Raw genomic sequence first — 17,322 nt, 5'->3', positions numbered from 1 at the left:
AACTCCTTTGTAAGATAAATGTTTTAAAATGAAACATGTATGGAAACAGGTGAATTAACACTCCTCAGTTAGCAGGCTCAAGCAAGCTAGAACCCACATGGTAAAAACTAACTAGCATAAATTGTTAACATGTTAGAAATGATGTAAACACACTTTGCTGTAGGCTACTATTTACTAGTTAACAAAAAATCATGTATGTCATATAAAATATATTCACCCCACCCAGAATTGTAATCAAAACTTACCAGAAAGCTTGTAGTCCTTGGCTCAGACATTGTAGTAGTGTGGGCTCAATAGCATCTCATTAGTGTGCAAGATCTTGAGAACCAGCTGTACATGTGATGGAAGAGTACACTGTGCATGCAGAGGGTTGCAATTCCATTGAATTGGGGATAGTTTAACCAAAATATGCCACAAGACCTAGAATTGCCCTGTGTATCCCACGAAAAAGGTTCACTGTTATAAGCTAACTTTGTTGATGAATTTAAGCAAAATTCCACAAATTCCCAGGCTTAACTTCCCATTGAATATTTCCGGAAATTTACCGGAAAGTTTACGACCCTTTGCAACCCTAGACAGCTCCGAAAAATACAGATGAAAACTCTCTAGGTAGAGCGTGTGGTCTACAGCTTATCATGACACACTCTAACTCAGGCGCGCAAAACCTTGATACTTCCTTAGATATCGTGCACCAGCTGTTGTTTACAAATATACATAGACGCCACTGTTCTATCCTGCTGATACAGCGTATAACCAGCCAGCTGTATGTTGATAATGTCGTTGTTCAGCCACGACTCTGAGTAATCGCTGTTCTGATGTCCAGAAGTTATTTTCGGTCATAAGAGATGGTAGCAGCAACATCATGTACACAATAAGTTACAAACACAGTTGGTTAGGAGCACGTAAAATGTCAGCCATCATCTCCGGCGCCATTTATGCCTGGGATTACTTGGTAACAGGTTTCCTAAATTAAAATCACTTGGATCTGATTTCCTGGTCATTTTACAGTCTTATTTCCAACATGAAAATTATTATTACATATTTTATATTTTTTTTATCAGAATACGTTGGAGGGCCAAATAAAATCACCTGTGTGCTGAATTTGCCCTGCGGGCCGTCTACTGGGAAGCCCTGCTCTACAGTAACAGCAGCCCTGGTTGGGACCAGGCCACTGTTTACCTTCTGAGCGGATATTACGGTGGCCGGAGGGGCCTGAGGTTGTGTGTTTGTGTGAGAGCAGCGCAGGGCAATCAGTGAATGCAATCCTGTTAGACTCTGTAATGTAATGTCAGGCTAACATCTCTGAGTGACATCCTGTTAGACCCTGTAATGTAATGTCAGGCTAACATCTCTGAGTGACATCCTGTTAGACTCTGTAATGTAATGTCAGGCTAACATCTCTGAGTGACATCCTGTTAGACTCTGTAATGTAATGTCAGGCTAACATCTCTGAGTGACATCCTGTTAGACCCTGTAATGTAATGTCAGGCTAACATCTCTGAGTGACATCCTGTTAGACTCTGTAATGTAATGTCAGGCTAACATCTCTGAGTGACATCCTGTTAGACTCTGTAATGTAATGTCAGACTAACATCTCTGAGTGACATCCTGTTAGACTCTGTAATGTAATGTCAGACTAACATCTCTGAGTGACTACGCCTAAGGACAGCTCCCGTAATGACATGTGGGCTATATATGTGTGTGGGGAAATACTACGTAAGCAACTGCTCATGTGCTGCCAGGGTGTCCAATATTCATCCACTTCTTGTTGTGAGGGACGTGATCTGCACAGCTCCAGACAAGATCAACAAATGACAATGGATTCGTTATGGGACTATGACCATCAGACACACGCAGGTGTGTGTGTTTGTGCGTGTTTGTGTGTGTTTACTCACCCCTGGACCTGTCTGATGAGGCAGCTTGAGCACAGAGTTGTCCCAGTGAGGTGGAGATACTCTTTGCCCCCAGCTTTGTTTGTGTGTGTGTGTGTGCGCTTGTTATGAATGTGAGTGTGTGAGTGCCTGTGTGTGCACACATGTTGGTCTATGTGAGTGTGTTCATACCGTCACACTCCCTCTCATTTTCTCCCAATCTCCCAATTTAATATTTCCCTACTAAACTAAACAAACCTAGAGACTGTAAATCTAATCACTGTGGCCCAACGCACAGCTAAGCTGAACAATCTTATTACAATCACCAAAGTCCATCACTGACCACTATACAGGACACAGGAAGACTGGCTTTTTAAATCTATAGTTCTAACTTGACTTGGGACCATATGTGTGTGCATTTTTTGATAGTTTTGCCCTGTTGGTGTTAGGTGCACTTGATTCAGCAGCCCTAGTGCTGTTGGTGTTAGGTGCACTTGATTCAGCAGCCCTAGTGCTGTTGGTGTTAGGTGCACTTGATTCAGCAGCCCTAGTGCTGTTGGTGAAAGGTGCACTTGATTCAGCAGCCCTAGTGCTGTTGGTGTTAGGTGCACTTGATTCAGCAGCCCTAGTGCTGTTGGTGAAAGGTGCACTTGATTCAGCAGCCCTAGTGCTGTTGGTGTTAGGTGCACTTGATTCAGCAGCCCTAGTGCTGTTGGTGTTAGGTGCACTTGATTCAGCAGCCCTAGTGCTGTTGGTGAAAGGTGCACTTGATTCAGCAGCCCTGGGGCCGGCAAGGCAAACGGTTCCCATGTTGAACCATTTCATGTGTCTGAAGGTAGAACTCCGCCTACCTGGCAGGCCCAGAGAGCAAATCAAGTGCATCTATAGGCCTACCGCTGGCCAATCAGATAGCTCAGATCACAGCGTCTGCACGGTTTCCTCGAGCCATAGACTGTAAAAATAAGCCCCTAACACAGCAAAGTTGATACTGTGAGATTTTAAAACAGGACTAGAAAGAGACTCAACGAATACAGAAAACAGCTGCTGTTTTTATCAGTAAGTTCATGTTTAAGTTGTTGTTCAGCACTGTCAACACTTTGTTCAACACTTTTATAAGTCATAAAACGTCCGTTCTGTCTACATCCACTTAACACTACAACCAGCACTGCAGCTGTAATGAATGACTACAGCCCAGTTTTCCCATAAGCTTGTGTTGTTATTATTAGCGGCTTGTGTCTTTTTTAATATCGAGGAATATTTCACTTTTTCTGGTCATAGGAGTAACAACGTGAATTGGTGCATGAGGCAGAAATAATGCAGTGCGACTTGAGTTTCACCATCAGCTGGAAGACTGTCCCTTTTTCTCAGCGGATGGAGGGCGAGCGAAGGGACGGTGAGTCGGGTGAGAGGCAGCTTCACCGCTACTCCCTCCCCTCAGACTGACCATCAGATGCTGGCCATCAGTCCAGTAAAAAAATTATACACTGAACAAAAATATAAATGCAACATGTAAAGTGTTGGTCCCATGTTTCATGAGCTGAAATTAAATATCCCAGAAATGTTCCATACTCACAAAAAAAGTATTTATCTCAAATTTTGGCCACAAATTTGTTTCCATCCCTGTTAGTGAACATTTCTAATTTTCCAAGATAATCCATCCACCTGACAGGTGTGGCATGTCAAGAAGCTGATTAAACAGCATGATCATTACACAGTTGCACCTTGTGCCCTCCCAGGCTCAATCATGGCTGTGCTCTTACCCAACCATGTGAAATCCATAAATTAGGGCCTAATGATCTTATTTCAATTGACTGATTTCCTTATATGATCTGTAACTCAATAAAATCATTGACATTTTTGCATTTATATTTTTGTTCAGTATATTTATATTTATTTATTATGCTCACTCAGCTGTTCCTCACAAGTAATACAACACATATGTGTGATCATATACCTACATTTTATTAAAATATAATTTCAAAATGGTCTGAGAAGAACACCATTGTCAGGGCAATTCAAGCATAGCCAATATGCAGTGATAATGTATTGGGCCTACAGCCTACTGCAAAGCTCATTACTGCAGAACAGTTTTTAATTGGTTAATGCTGCATAGTCTTATATTTTTTTTGAATGTTTAAAAAACATCTGAGCGGTAGATCTCTAACCAATGAGCTAGGCCAGGTCAGTCACAGTTAGACTACAGGCCAGGTCAGTTACAGCTAGGCTATAGGCCAGGTCAGTCACAGTTAGACTACAGGCCAGGTCAGTCACAGCTAGGTTATAGGCCAGGTCAGTCACAGTTAGACTATAGGCCAGGTCAATCACAGCTAGGCTATAGGCCAGGTCAGTTACAGCTAGGCTATAGGCCATGGTTAGTTACAGCTAGGCTATAGGCCAGGTCAGTCACAGCTAGGTTATAGGCCAGGTCAGTCACAGCTAGACTACAGGCCAGGTCAGTCACAGCTAAACTATAGGCCAGGTCAGCCACAGTTAGACTATAGGCCAGGTCAGTCACAGCTAGACTATATGCCAGGTTATTTACAGCTAGGCTATAGGCCAGGTCAGTTACAGCTAGACTATAGGCAAGTAGGTCACAGCTAGACTATATGCCAGGTTAGTTACAGCTAGGCTATAGGCCAAGTCAGTCACAGCTAGACTACAGGCCAGGTCAGCCACAGTTAGACTATATGCCAGGTTAGTTACAGCTAGGCTATAGGCCAGGTCAGTTACAGCTAGGCTATATGCCAGGTCAGCCACAGTTAAACTATAGGCCAGGTCAGCCACAGTTAGACTATAGGCCAGGTCAGCCACAGCTAGAATACAGGCCAGGTCAGCCACAGCTAGGCTATAGGCCAGGTTAGTTACAGCTAGGCTATAGGGCAGGTCAGTTACAGCTAGACTATAGGGCAGGTCAGTTACAGCTAGGCTATAGTCCAGGTCAGTTACAGCTAGGCTATAGTCCAGGTCAGTTACAGCTAGGCTATAGGCCAGGTCAGTTACAGCTAGGCTATAGGCCAGGTCAGTTACAGCTAGGCTATAGGCCAGGTCAGTTACAGCTAGACTATAGGCCAGGTCAGTTACAGCTAGGCTATAGGCCAGGTCAGTTACAGCTAGGCTATAGGCCAGGTTAGTTACAGCTAGGCTATAGGGCAGGTCAGTTACAGCTAGACTATAGGGCAGGTCAGTTACAGCTAGGCTATAGTCCAGGTCAGTTACAGCTAGGCTATAGTCCAGGTCAGTTACAGCTAGGCTATAGGCCAGGTCAGTTACAGCTAGGCTATAGGCCAGGTCAGTTACAGCTAGGCTATAGGCCAGGTCACTTACAGCTAGGCTATAGTCCAGGTCAGTTACAGCTAGACTATAGGCCAGGTCAGTTACAGCTAGGCTATAGGCCAGGTCAGTCACAGCTAGACTATAGGCCAGGTCAGTTACAGCTAGGCTATAGGCCAGGTCGGTTACAGCTAGGCTATAAGTCAGGTCAGTTACAGCTAGACTATAGTCCAGGTCAGTTACAGCTAGGCTATAGGCCAGGTTAGTTACAGCTAGACTATAGGCCAGGTTAGTTACAGCTAGGCTATAGGTCAGGTCAGTTACAGCTAGGCTATAGGCCAGGTCAGTTACAGCTAGACTATAGGGCAGGTCAGTTACAGCTAGACTATAGGTCAGGTCAGTTACAGCTAGACTATAGGCCAGGTCAGTTACAGCTAGGCTATAGGCCAGGTCAGTTACAGCTAGACTATAGGCCAGGTCAGTTACAGCTAGGCTATAGTCCAGGTCAGTTACAGCTAGGCTATAGGCCAGGTTAGTTACAGCTAGGCTATAGTCCAGGTCAGTCACAGCTAGGCTATAGTCCAGGTCAGTTACAGCTAGGCTATAGGCCAGGTCAGTTACAGCTAGGCTATAGGCCAGGTCAGTTACAGCTAGGCTATAGGCCAGGTCAGTTACAGCTAGGCTATAGGCCAGGTCAGTTACAGCTAGACTATAGTCCAGGTCAGTTACAGCTAGACTATAGTCCAGGTCAGTTACAGCTAGGCTATAGGCCAGGTCAGTTACAGCTAGGCTATAGGCTATAGGCCAGGTCAGTTACAGCTAGGCTATGCCAGGCGCAGCGGCTGGCCAGGTCGTACAGCTACGCTATAGGCCAGGTCAGTCACAGTTAGACTACAGGCCAGGTCAGTTACAGTTAGACTACAGGCCAGGTCAGTCACAGCTAGGTTATAGGCCAGGTCAGTCACAGTTAGACTATAGGCCAGGTCAATCACAGCTAGGCTATAGGCCAGGTCAGTTACAGCTACGCTATAGGCCAGGTCAGTCACAGTTAGACTACAGGCCAGGTCAGTCACAGCTAGGTTATAGGCCAGGTCAGTCACAGTTAGACTATAGGCCAGGTCAATCACAGCTAGGCTATAGGCCAGGTCAGTTACAGCTAGGCTATAGGCCAGGTTAGTTACAGCTAGGCTATAGGCCAGGTCAGTCACAGCTAGGTTATAGGCCAGGTCAGTCACAGCTAGACTACAGGCCAGGTCAGTCACAGCTAAACTATAGGCCAGGTCAGCCACAGTTAGACTATAGGCCAGGTCAGTCACAGCTAGACTATATGCCAGGTTATTTACAGCTAGGCTATAGGCCAGGTCAGTTACAGCTAGACTATAGGCAAGTAGGTCACAGCTAGACTATATGCCAGGTTAGTTACAGCTAGGCTATAGGCCAAGTCAGTCACAGCTAGACTACAGGCCAGGTCAGCCACAGTTAGACTATATGCCAGGTTAGTTACAGCTAGGCTATAGGCCAGGTCAGTTACAGCTAGGCTATAGGCCAGGTCAGTTACAGCTAGGCTATAGGCCAGGTCAGTTACAGCTAGACTATAGGCCAGGTCAGTTACAGCTAGACTATAGTCCAGGTCAGTTACAGCTAGGCTATAGGCCAGGTCAGTTACAGCTAGGCTATAGGCCAGGTCAGTTACAGCTAGGCTATAGGCCAGGTTAGTTACAGCTAGGCTATAGGGCAGGTCAGTTACAGCTAGACTATAGGGCAGGTCAGTTACAGCTAGGCTATAGTCCAGGTCAGTTACAGCTAGGCTATAGTCCAGGTCAGTTACAGCTAGGCTATAGGCCAGGTCAGTTACAGCTAGGCTATAGGCCAGGTCAGTTACAGCTAGGCTATAGGCCAGGTCACTTACAGCTAGGCTATAGTCCAGGTCAGTTACAGCTAGACTATAGGCCAGGTCAGTTACAGCTAGGCTATAGGCCAGGTCAGTCACAGCTAGACTATAGGCCAGGTCAGTTACAGCTAGGCTATAGGCCAGGTCAGTTACAGCTAGGCTATAAGTCAGGTCAGTTACAGCTAGACTATAGTCCAGGTCAGTTACAGCTAGGCTATAGGCCAGGTTAGTTACAGCTAGACTATAGGCCAGGTTAGTTACAGCTAGGCTATAGGTCAGGTCAGTTACAGCTAGGCTATAGGCCAGGTCAGTTACAGCTAGACTATAGGGCAGGTCAGTTACAGCTAGACTATAGGTCAGGTCAGTTACAGCTAGACTATAGGCCAGGTCAGTTACAGCTAGGCTATAGGCCAGGTCAGTTACAGCTAGACTATAGGCCAGGTCAGTTACAGCTAGGCTATAGTCCAGGTCAGTTACAGCTAGGCTATAGGCCAGGTTAGTTACAGCTAGGCTATAGTCCAGGTCAGTCACAGCTAGGCTATAGTCCAGGTCAGTTACAGCTAGGCTATAGGCCAGGTCAGTTACAGCTAGGCTATAGGCCAGGTCAGTTACAGCTAGGCTATAGGCCAGGTCAGTTACAGCTAGGCTATAGGCCAGGTCAGTTACAGCTAGACTATAGTCCAGGTCAGTTACAGCTAGACTATAGTCCAGGTCAGTTACAGCTAGGCTATAGGCCAGGTCAGTTACAGCTAGGCTATAGGCTATAGGCCAGGTCAGTTACAGCTAGGCTATAGTCCAGGTCAGTTACAGCTAGGCTATAGGCCAGGTCAGTTACAGCTACGCTATAGGCCAGGTCAGTCACAGTTAGACTACTGGCCAGGTCAGTTACAGCTAGACTACAGGCCAGGTCAGTCACAGCTAGGTTATAGGCCAGGTCAGTCACAGTTAGACTATAGGCCAGGTCAATCACAGCTAGGCTATAGGCCAGGTCAGTTACAGCTACGCTATAGGCCAGGTCAGTCACAGTTAGACTACAGGCCAGGTCAGTCACAGCTAGGTTATAGGCCAGGTCAGTCACAGTTAGACTATAGGCCAGGTCAATCACAGCTAGGCTATAGGCCAGGTCAGTTACAGCTAGGCTATAGGCCAGGTTAGTTACAGCTAGGCTATAGGCCAGGTCAGTCACAGCTAGGTTATAGGCCAGGTCAGTCACAGCTAGACTACAGGCCAGGTCAGTCACAGCTAAACTATAGGCCAGGTCAGCCACAGTTAGACTATAGGCCAGGTCAGTCACAGCTAGACTATATGCCAGGTTATTTACAGCTAGGCTATAGGCCAGGTCAGTTACAGCTAGACTATAGGCAAGTAGGTCACAGCTAGACTATATGCCAGGTTAGTTACAGCTAGGCTATAGGCCAAGTCAGTCACAGCTAGACTACAGGCCAGGTCAGCCACAGTTAGACTATATGCCAGGTTAGTTACAGCTAGGCTATAGGCCAGGTCAGTTACAGCTAGGCTATATGCCAGGTCAGCCACAGTTAAACTATAGGCCAGGTCAGCCACAGTTAGACTATAGGCCAGGTCAGCCACAGCTAGAATACAGGCCAGGTCAGCCACAGCTAGGCTATAGGCCAGGTTAGTTACAGCTAGGCTATAGGGCAGGTCAGTTACAGCTAGACTATAGGGCAGGTCAGTTACAGCTAGGCTATAGTCCAGGTCAGTTACAGCTAGGCTATAGTCCAGGTCAGTTACAGCTAGGCTATAGGCCAGGTCAGTTACAGCTAGGCTATAGGCCAGGTCAGTTACAGCTAGACTATAGGCCAGGTCAGTTACAGCTAGACTATAGTCCAGGTCAGTTACAGCTAGGCTATAGGCCAGGTCAGTTACAGCTAGGCTATAGGCCAGGTTAGTTACAGCTAGGCTATAGGGCAGGTCAGTTACAGCTAGACTATAGGGCAGGTCAGTTACAGCTAGGCTATAGTCCAGGTCAGTTACAGCTAGACTATAGGGCAGGTCAGTTACAGCTAGGCTATAGGCCAGGTCAGTTACAGCTAGGCTATAGTCCAGGTCAGTTACAGCTAGGCTATAGGCCAGGTCAGTTACAGCTAGGCTATAGGCCAGGTCAGTTACAGCTAGGCTATAGTCCAGGTCAGTTACAGCTAGGCTATCGTCCAGGTCAGTTACAGCTAGGCTATAGGCCAGGTCAGTTACAGCTAGGCTATAGGCCAGGTCACTTACAGCTAGGCTATAGTCCAGGTCAGTTACAGCTAGACTATAGGCCAGGTCAGTTACAGCTAGGCTATAGGCCAGGTCAGTCACAGCTAGACTATAGGCCAGGTCAGTTACAGCTAGGCTATAGGCCAGGTCAGTTACAGCTAGGCTATAAGTCAGGTCAGTTACAGCTAGACTATAGTCCAGGTCAGTTACAGCTAGGCTATAGGCCAGGTTAGTTACAGCTAGACTATAGGCTAGGTTAGTTACAGCTAGGCTATAGGTCAGGTCAGTTACAGCTAGGCTATAGGCCAGGTCAGTTACAGCTAGACTATAGGGCAGGTCAGTTACAGCTAGACTATAGGTCAGGTCAGTTACAGCTAGACTATAGGCCAGGTCAGTTACAGCTAGGCTATAGGCCAGGTCAGTTACAGCTAGACTATAGGCCAGGTCAGTTACAGCTAGGCTATAGTCCAGGTCAGTTACAGCTAGGCTATAGGCCAGGTTAGTTACAGCTAGGCTATAGTCCAGGTCAGTCACAGCTAGGCTATAGGCCAGGTCAGTTACAGCTAGGCTATAGGCTATAGTCCAGGTCAGTTACAGCTAGGCTATAGGCCAGGTCAGTTACAGCTAGGCTATAGGCCAGGTCAGTTACAGCTAGGCTATAGGCCAGGTCAGTTACAGCTAGGCTATAGGCCAGGTCAGTTACAGCTAGACTATAGTCCAGGTCAGTTACAGCTAGACTATAGGCCAGGTCAGTTACAGCTAGACTATAGTCCAGGTCAGTTACAGCTAGGCTATAGGCCAGGTCAGTTACAGCTAGGCTATAGGCCAGGTTAGTTACAGCTAGGCTATAGGGCAGGTCAGTTACAGCTAGACTATAGGGCAGGTCAGTTACAGCTAGGCTATAGTCCAGGTCAGTTACAGCTAGACTATAGGGCAGGTCAGTTACAGCTAGGCTATAGGCCAGGTCAGTTACAGCTAGGCTATAGTCCAGGTCAGTTACAGCTAGGCTATAGGCCAGGTCAGTTACAGCTAGGCTATAGGCCAGGTCAGTTACAGCTAGGCTATAGTCCAGGTCAGTTACAGCTAGGCTATCGTCCAGGTCAGTTACAGCTAGGCTATAGGCCAGGTCAGTTACAGCTAGGCTATAGGCCAGGTCACTTACAGCTAGGCTATAGTCCAGGTCAGTTACAGCTAGACTATAGGCCAGGTCAGTTACAGCTAGGCTATAGGCCAGGTCAGTCACAGCTAGACTATAGGCCAGGTCAGTTACAGCTAGGCTATAGGCCAGGTCAGTTACAGCTAGGCTATAAGTCAGGTCAGTTACAGCTAGACTATAGTCCAGGTCAGTTACAGCTAGGCTATAGGCGAGGTTAGTTACAGCTAGACTATAGGCTAGGTTAGTTACAGCTAGGCTATAGGTCAGGTCAGTTACAGCTAGGCTATAGGCCAGGTCAGTTACAGCTAGACTATAGGGCAGGTCAGTTACAGCTAGACTATAGGTCAGGTCAGTTACAGCTAGACTATAGGCCAGGTCAGTTACAGCTAGGCTATAGGCCAGGTCAGTTACAGCTAGACTATAGGCCAGGTCAGTTACAGCTAGGCTATAGTCCAGGTCAGTTACAGCTAGGCTATAGGCCAGGTTAGTTACAGCTAGGCTATAGTCCAGGTCAGTCACAGCTAGGCTATAGGCCAGGTCAGTTACAGCTAGGCTATAGGCTATAGTCCAGGTCAGTTACAGCTAGGCTATAGGCCAGGTCAGTTACAGCTAGGCTATAGGCCAGGTCAGTTACAGCTAGGCTATAGGCCAGGTCAGTTACAGCTAGGCTATAGGCCAGGTCAGTTACAGCTAGACTATAGTCCAGGTCAGTTACAGCTAGACTATAGTCCAGGTCAGTTACAGCTAGGCTATAGGCCAGGTCAGTTACAGCTAGGCTATAGGCTATAGGCCAGGTCAGTTACAGCTAGGCTATAGTCTAGGTCAGTTACAGCTAGGCTATATGCCAGGTCAGTTACAGCTAGACTATAGGCCAGGTCAGTTACAGCTAGGCTATAGGCCAGGTCAGTTACAGCTAGACTACAGGCCAGGTCAGTTACAGCTAGACTATAGGCCAGGTCAGTTACAGCTAGACTACAGGCCAGGTCAGTTACAGCTAGGCTATAGGCCAGGTCAGTTACAGCTAGACTATAGGCCAGGTCAGTTACAGCTAGGCTATAGGCCAGGTCAGTTACAGCTAGACTACAGGCCAGGTCAGTTACAGCTAGACTATAGGCCAGGTCAGTTACAGCTAGACTACAGGCCAGGTCAGTTACAGCTAGACTATAGGCCAGGTCAGGGCTGACGTTAGTAGACACAGCTGTGTTCAGCTGTTAGCAGAAGGGTTGCACACACACAGTACTACAGTACACACATACAAGAACCCTCCCCTCCATTCTTCCTACCTCCTCTTCTCCTCTCCTCCTCCCCCTCTCCTCCTTTCATCTCTCCTCCCCTCTAGCCCTTCCTTCTGGGTACAGGCACTGCAACGCCACAATCGCTGCTTGTTTCCACAGCAGCCTGGACAGGCAGGCTAATTCTATGTGGCTGCTGCTGTAATCTCTGTGGAATGTGGCCTCTGACCTCTGACCCTGTGTGCAGGGGCAATAGTCAGGGGAGAAGTTCTATCGGGTCACGAGCACATCAAGAGCCAATCACATTCTGCTCTGTCAGCTGGGATGGGTTGTGCTGGGGTGGCCGCTCAATAACTAGACGAGTGAGCAACATAGATCTGGGGTTGGGGTTAGGAGTGGAGAGAGAGGGATCAACATCAATATCTTTTAACATGGCCAAGCCCTCAGGCCAGTTATGCGCTTGTAAATTTAAATTCCAGCTTCTGCCTGTATGCACGAAATGTATAGGCACAGTACAGTTTAGGGCAGACTGTTTTACAATGGGTAATAACACAGTCAATAATTACTGTCAATAGTAATAATGTGTCATCATAACAATCTAATGTGTGTGTAATGATCATTGGTCATCAGTCTTACTGACAGAATGTTATGTAGTATGTCTTTAGTGTGTGTGTGTGTGTGTGTGTGTGTGTGTGTGTGTGTGTGTGTGTGTGTGTGTGTGTGTGTGCGACAGTGACCTAGATCTTCCACCCTGGATCACAGTGGAGACATGGCGACTGGAGCACGGTCAGGCGTGGTCTCTCTCTGTCTGCCTGCCTGCCTGCCTGTCTGCCACTGTCTGCCTGCCTGCCTGCCTGTCTGCCACTGTCTGCCTGCCTGTTTTCCACTGTCTGCCTGCCTGTTTTCCACTGTCTGCCTGCCTGTCTGCTACTGTCTGCCTGTCTGTCTGCCTGTCTACCACTGTCTGCCTGTCTACCACTGCCTGCATGTCTGTTCGCCACTGTCCGCCTGTCTGCCACTGTCTGCCTGTCTACCTGTCTTTCTGTCTGTCTGCCTGTCCAGTGCCTGCTCACCCATAGCACATACAGTGCTACTTACCCATACATACTGTACATACATACAGCCCTGTGTGGAAGTATTTGGGCTCAGCTCTAATGCAGTGTACTCCTATGGATTAGTGGTGCTGATGTACAGTATATGGTTCCTAATGGACTCGCTGTCATGTGGATTTGAGGCACATTGGTTAACATTAGCAGGGACGTGTACAAAGGCATCAGATAGTGAGGGCACAGACTGCTCAATACATTGGAATGTAGAAAATATTAAGCTATTGTTGCCGTTAGGTTTTTTTGTTCACATCAGCACTTGTCTTATAAGGGATGGAAAATGTGGGCACTTGATCTGTTTCTCCATAGCCACTTGTGTTCATTACAGTAGGTCAAAACAAGGTCAGTCTCGTGGCGGTCCAGCTGCATAGGCTCTGTTTGGAGATGAGCAATGGATGCCAGGTACGCATCACACATTCTGTCTCAAGTTCTGTGACGCACGCACACACACACACACACACACACACACACACACACACACACACACACACACACACACACACACACACACACACACACACACACACACACACACACACACACACACACACACACACTCTAAATCCCTCTGTACCCCCATTCTTCATTATCTCTGATGTCATTCTGAGCTTTGTAATCACAAGTTAAATCCATGAAACCCAGACAGTCAGTGACTGTGTGTCTCCTCCCAGTTCAAGAGATGTTATCAGTCTGTGTTAGCCACGCCAGGGATGTGTACTGTACACTGCAGTGCTGCTAAGAATAGATTCTCCTCTGAGGCCAAGAGCCCAGAGAGGAGAGGACCCAGAGGCTGTGTGTGTGTCTGTGTTTGTGTGTGTGTACACAGGAGGAGGCTTCTCTTAATATGACTGTGAGATGGAGAGACTGAGGGATGGGGAGGGAGGGCTGTTTGCATACGTTAGCTAAACAAGCAGCTCTGGCCAAGTTACCCTCTACTCCAGGCTGGCTTCATTACAACCTCGGTGCCTTACAGGGAGGGGTTGAACAAGGGAGGATGCTCTATTGTCTTGGCTGACTAGCTCTGCAGATAGTGATCTCTATTCTGAACATAACATCATGGTCTCCATAAGGACTGACTAGCTGACAGATAGTGATCTCTATTCTGAACATAACATCATGGTCTCCATAAGGACTGACTAGCTGACAGATAGTGATCTCTATTCTGAACATAACATCATGGTCTCCATAAGGACTGACTAGCTGACAGATAGTGATCTCTATTCTGAACATAACATCATGGTCTCCATAAGGACTGACTAGCTGACAGATAGTGATCTCTATTCTGAACATAACATCATGGTCTCCATAAGGACTGACTAGCTGACAGATAGTGATCTCTATTCTGAACATAACATCATGGTCTCCATAAGGACTGACTAGCTGACAGATAGTGATCTCTATTCTGAACATAACATCATGGTCTCCATAAGGACTGACTAGCTGACAGATAGTGATCTCTATTCTGAACATAACATCATGGTCTCCATAAGGACTGACTAGCTGACAGATAGTGATCTCTATTCTGAACATAACATCATGGTCTCCATAAGGACTGACTAGCTGACAGATAGTGATCTCTATTCTGAACATAACATCATGGTCTCCATAAGGACTGACTAGCTGACAGATAGTGATCTCTATTCTGAACATAACATCATGGTCTCCATAAGGACTGACTAGCTGACAGATAGTGATCTCTATTCTGAACATAACATCATGGTCTCCATAAGGACTGACTAGCTGACAGATAGTGATCTCTATTCTGAACATAACATCATGGTCTCCATAAGGACTGACTAGCTGACAGATAGTGATCTCTATTCTGAACATAACATCATGGTCTCCATAAGGACTGACTAGCTGACAGATAGTGATCTCTATTCTGAACATAACATCATGGTCTCCATAAGGACTGACTAGCTGACAGATAGTGATCTCTATTCTGAACATAACATCATGGTCTCCATAAGGACTGACTAGCTGGCAGATAGTGATCTCTATTCTGAACATAACATCATGGTCTCCATAAGGACTGACTAGCTGACAGATAGTGATCTCTATTCTGAACATAACATCATGGTCTCCATAAGGACTGACTAGCTGGCAGATGTGGTGTTTCATACTATAGCTTTCATAACACCTGCCTTATGGGCCAGGAGAACACTCAGCATAGACTGGAGCCTGCCAAGGTACTGTGTGTGTGTGTGTGTGTGTGTGTGTGATTACCATAAAGGGTATCATTGTGCCTTAGCTAACTAATGTATTGGCTGTGGCTATTCTTTGTAGGAGTCAGTGTTTTGGGAGTTTTTAAAAACAAAACCTTAAACAAACAACAGTGTGTGTTTGTGGGCTTATGTAGACGTTGTGTGTGTGTGTCTCTTTCTGTAGTAATGTGAAAGATGAGTAAAGTGTGTGATGGTAGAAGACTTGGACTAGAGGTGATGTGTAATGAATGGGCGATATATCGTCATAACGGTATGGATTTTTACAATACCGTCTAAAACAAAAAGTTCTACAAATTGAACTACTTCACTTTCAGTTTTCATGTAGTTTGGTTGAGTATAGATTTAGATTGTAGAAAGCCCATTAAAACCATGTAGAACTAATTTGTTGTCATCCTAGGGTCATGCCTTACTCATAAAACATTAAGAACCTTAAAACAACAAACACCACCATCCCGTAAAAAAATAGAAAAATGTTGGGATATTATATTTTGTCCATAATATGGCACAGCCCTCAGTTGTAGTAATGTGTGTATGATGGGAGACATGTAGAGGCTGGCCAGGACATGTCTGATGACAGATAACTAGGTTAGTCACTCCCTCAGGGGACGTCAGGAGCCAGGGACCTCAGTCATCGTCAGGAGCCAGGGACGTATACACATCCTACAGGACTGTGTTATTATGACCATGTTACACAACAGCGTTGGAAAACTAGTGTGCTTGGCACTGATTTGAGAGGGTTCATTCCTCGATGACTTGTGTTACTCCCCTGATACCCTTCCTCAATAGGATAGGCTCTCCTGTCAACAGGCCAGGCAGCAGATGGTCACAGTATTACAGAAGCACTCTTCTCTTCACATCCTGGTTCATACACACCAATCAACCTGGAAGACTTGGAGGACTAGGGATTAGGGAGGAAATCATTGTGTGTGTGTGTGTGTGTGTGTGTGTGTGTGTGTGTGTGTGTGTGTGTGTGTGTGTGTGTGTGTGTGTGTGTGTGTGTGTGTGTGTGTGTGTGTGTGTGTGTGTGTGTGTGTGTGTGTGTGTGTGTGTGTGTGTGTGTGTGTGTGTGTGTGTGTGTGTGTGTGTGTTACCAGAGCATGGTCAATTCATTTTACATTCCTGTCAACTGAATTGGAATTCATCCGGAGGGGGACCGACGGATTCATTCTCTGAATTGACAGGAATTTTAATCAAATGTAACCCAGATTTAGTATTTGAAATGAAAATGTGTTTCCCCCGTGGGTACAGTGAATATTGTGTTGAATACCATGCAGTTGAGTGTAGAGGGGTTGGACATTCCAGATCTGCGTGTCATTCCTGTTATTCCCAGCTGACAAACTCATAGCTTCATTTCCTCTTGGATCCTGCTGTTTGCCATGCGTACATCACACACATCATCCAGTGGACACACTTCCCGGCCCCAAACAACTTGTAGTTACTGTTGTAAATCAGATATGTCTATCTGTACTATACTGTACCACTGATCTAGAAGGTTATTATGCATTAGTACACACCCATACACATACACACACACATCAAAATGTGAAGTTCATTCAGTGGCACTAACATATCTAGATGAAGCATGGATTGTAGACTAGTCCATGCAACTGGTGCACAAGACGAGAAGGAAGTCTTTCCTAATACTGTAAATGTCCTGGGATTTTACGTAGCATGCATGCAACCACACACACAAACTCAGTTACATCACTGTATTTCTATTCTCCACGTTCTAAATTCAGCCTTGTGCAGCAGTTCCCACCCTTCATCCAACCACACCTCTCTGGCCAGCTTCTAGAAGCACTCTCCCTCAGCACTGCAGGCAACGCCTGTCCAGTGTACAGTACAACACTGATCTGCCCAGATTCCCCTCAGCTCACTCCCCACAGAGCCGAGCCTTGTGTCATACTATTACTAAGCTTTTGTGGCGCACATGATTGGGATTAGTTTCCTCTCTTCCTCTGGAGAGTGACGGCAGTTTGTTATGATTGGTGAAGAATCGGCTCTTTGTCTTTGTGCTGCTGCTGCAGTCACACAACATACAGGCTGGTTTATATTCAGTATTCTTACTCCCCCTAGTGGCTATGTGAGGGCATTGAATACATTTACATGGCCTTCCTTGAATAGGAAGTGTTGCCCTCTAGTGGTGTTTAGTGATATAACATTGAGAATAGTACTATAATGAGACGTAGTTTGGATATTATATTAAGTGGCCCGAGGGCTTGTTTTGTTAAGAGGGTGTGAGTAGATAATAGCATTGATTTATGTGCCTTTGGATTGTATCAATATGGTTTTCTGTGCCTCTTCCCTTAGTGACACTGCAACACTGTTTGTTTACTTGTTGACTGTTTAATACA

At 46.3% G+C, this 17,322-nt stretch overlaps 1 protein-coding gene across 3 annotated transcripts in view; it reads left to right on the top strand.

Moving 5' to 3' along the window:
• Positions 1-17,322, top strand: part of LOC106581247 (unconventional myosin-XVIIIa) — a 169,473-nt gene that overhangs the window by 40,656 nt on the left and 111,495 nt on the right. The window lies entirely within an intron of this gene.

This window comes from Salmo salar, chromosome 20, assembly GCF_965601325.2.
Source record: "Salmo salar chromosome 20, fSalSal1, whole genome shotgun sequence".
Classification (NCBI taxonomy): Eukaryota; Metazoa; Chordata; class Actinopteri; order Salmoniformes; family Salmonidae; genus Salmo; species Salmo salar.
Note: the sequence above shows the minus strand (reverse complement) of the source record. Positions and strands in the feature narration are given on the sequence as shown.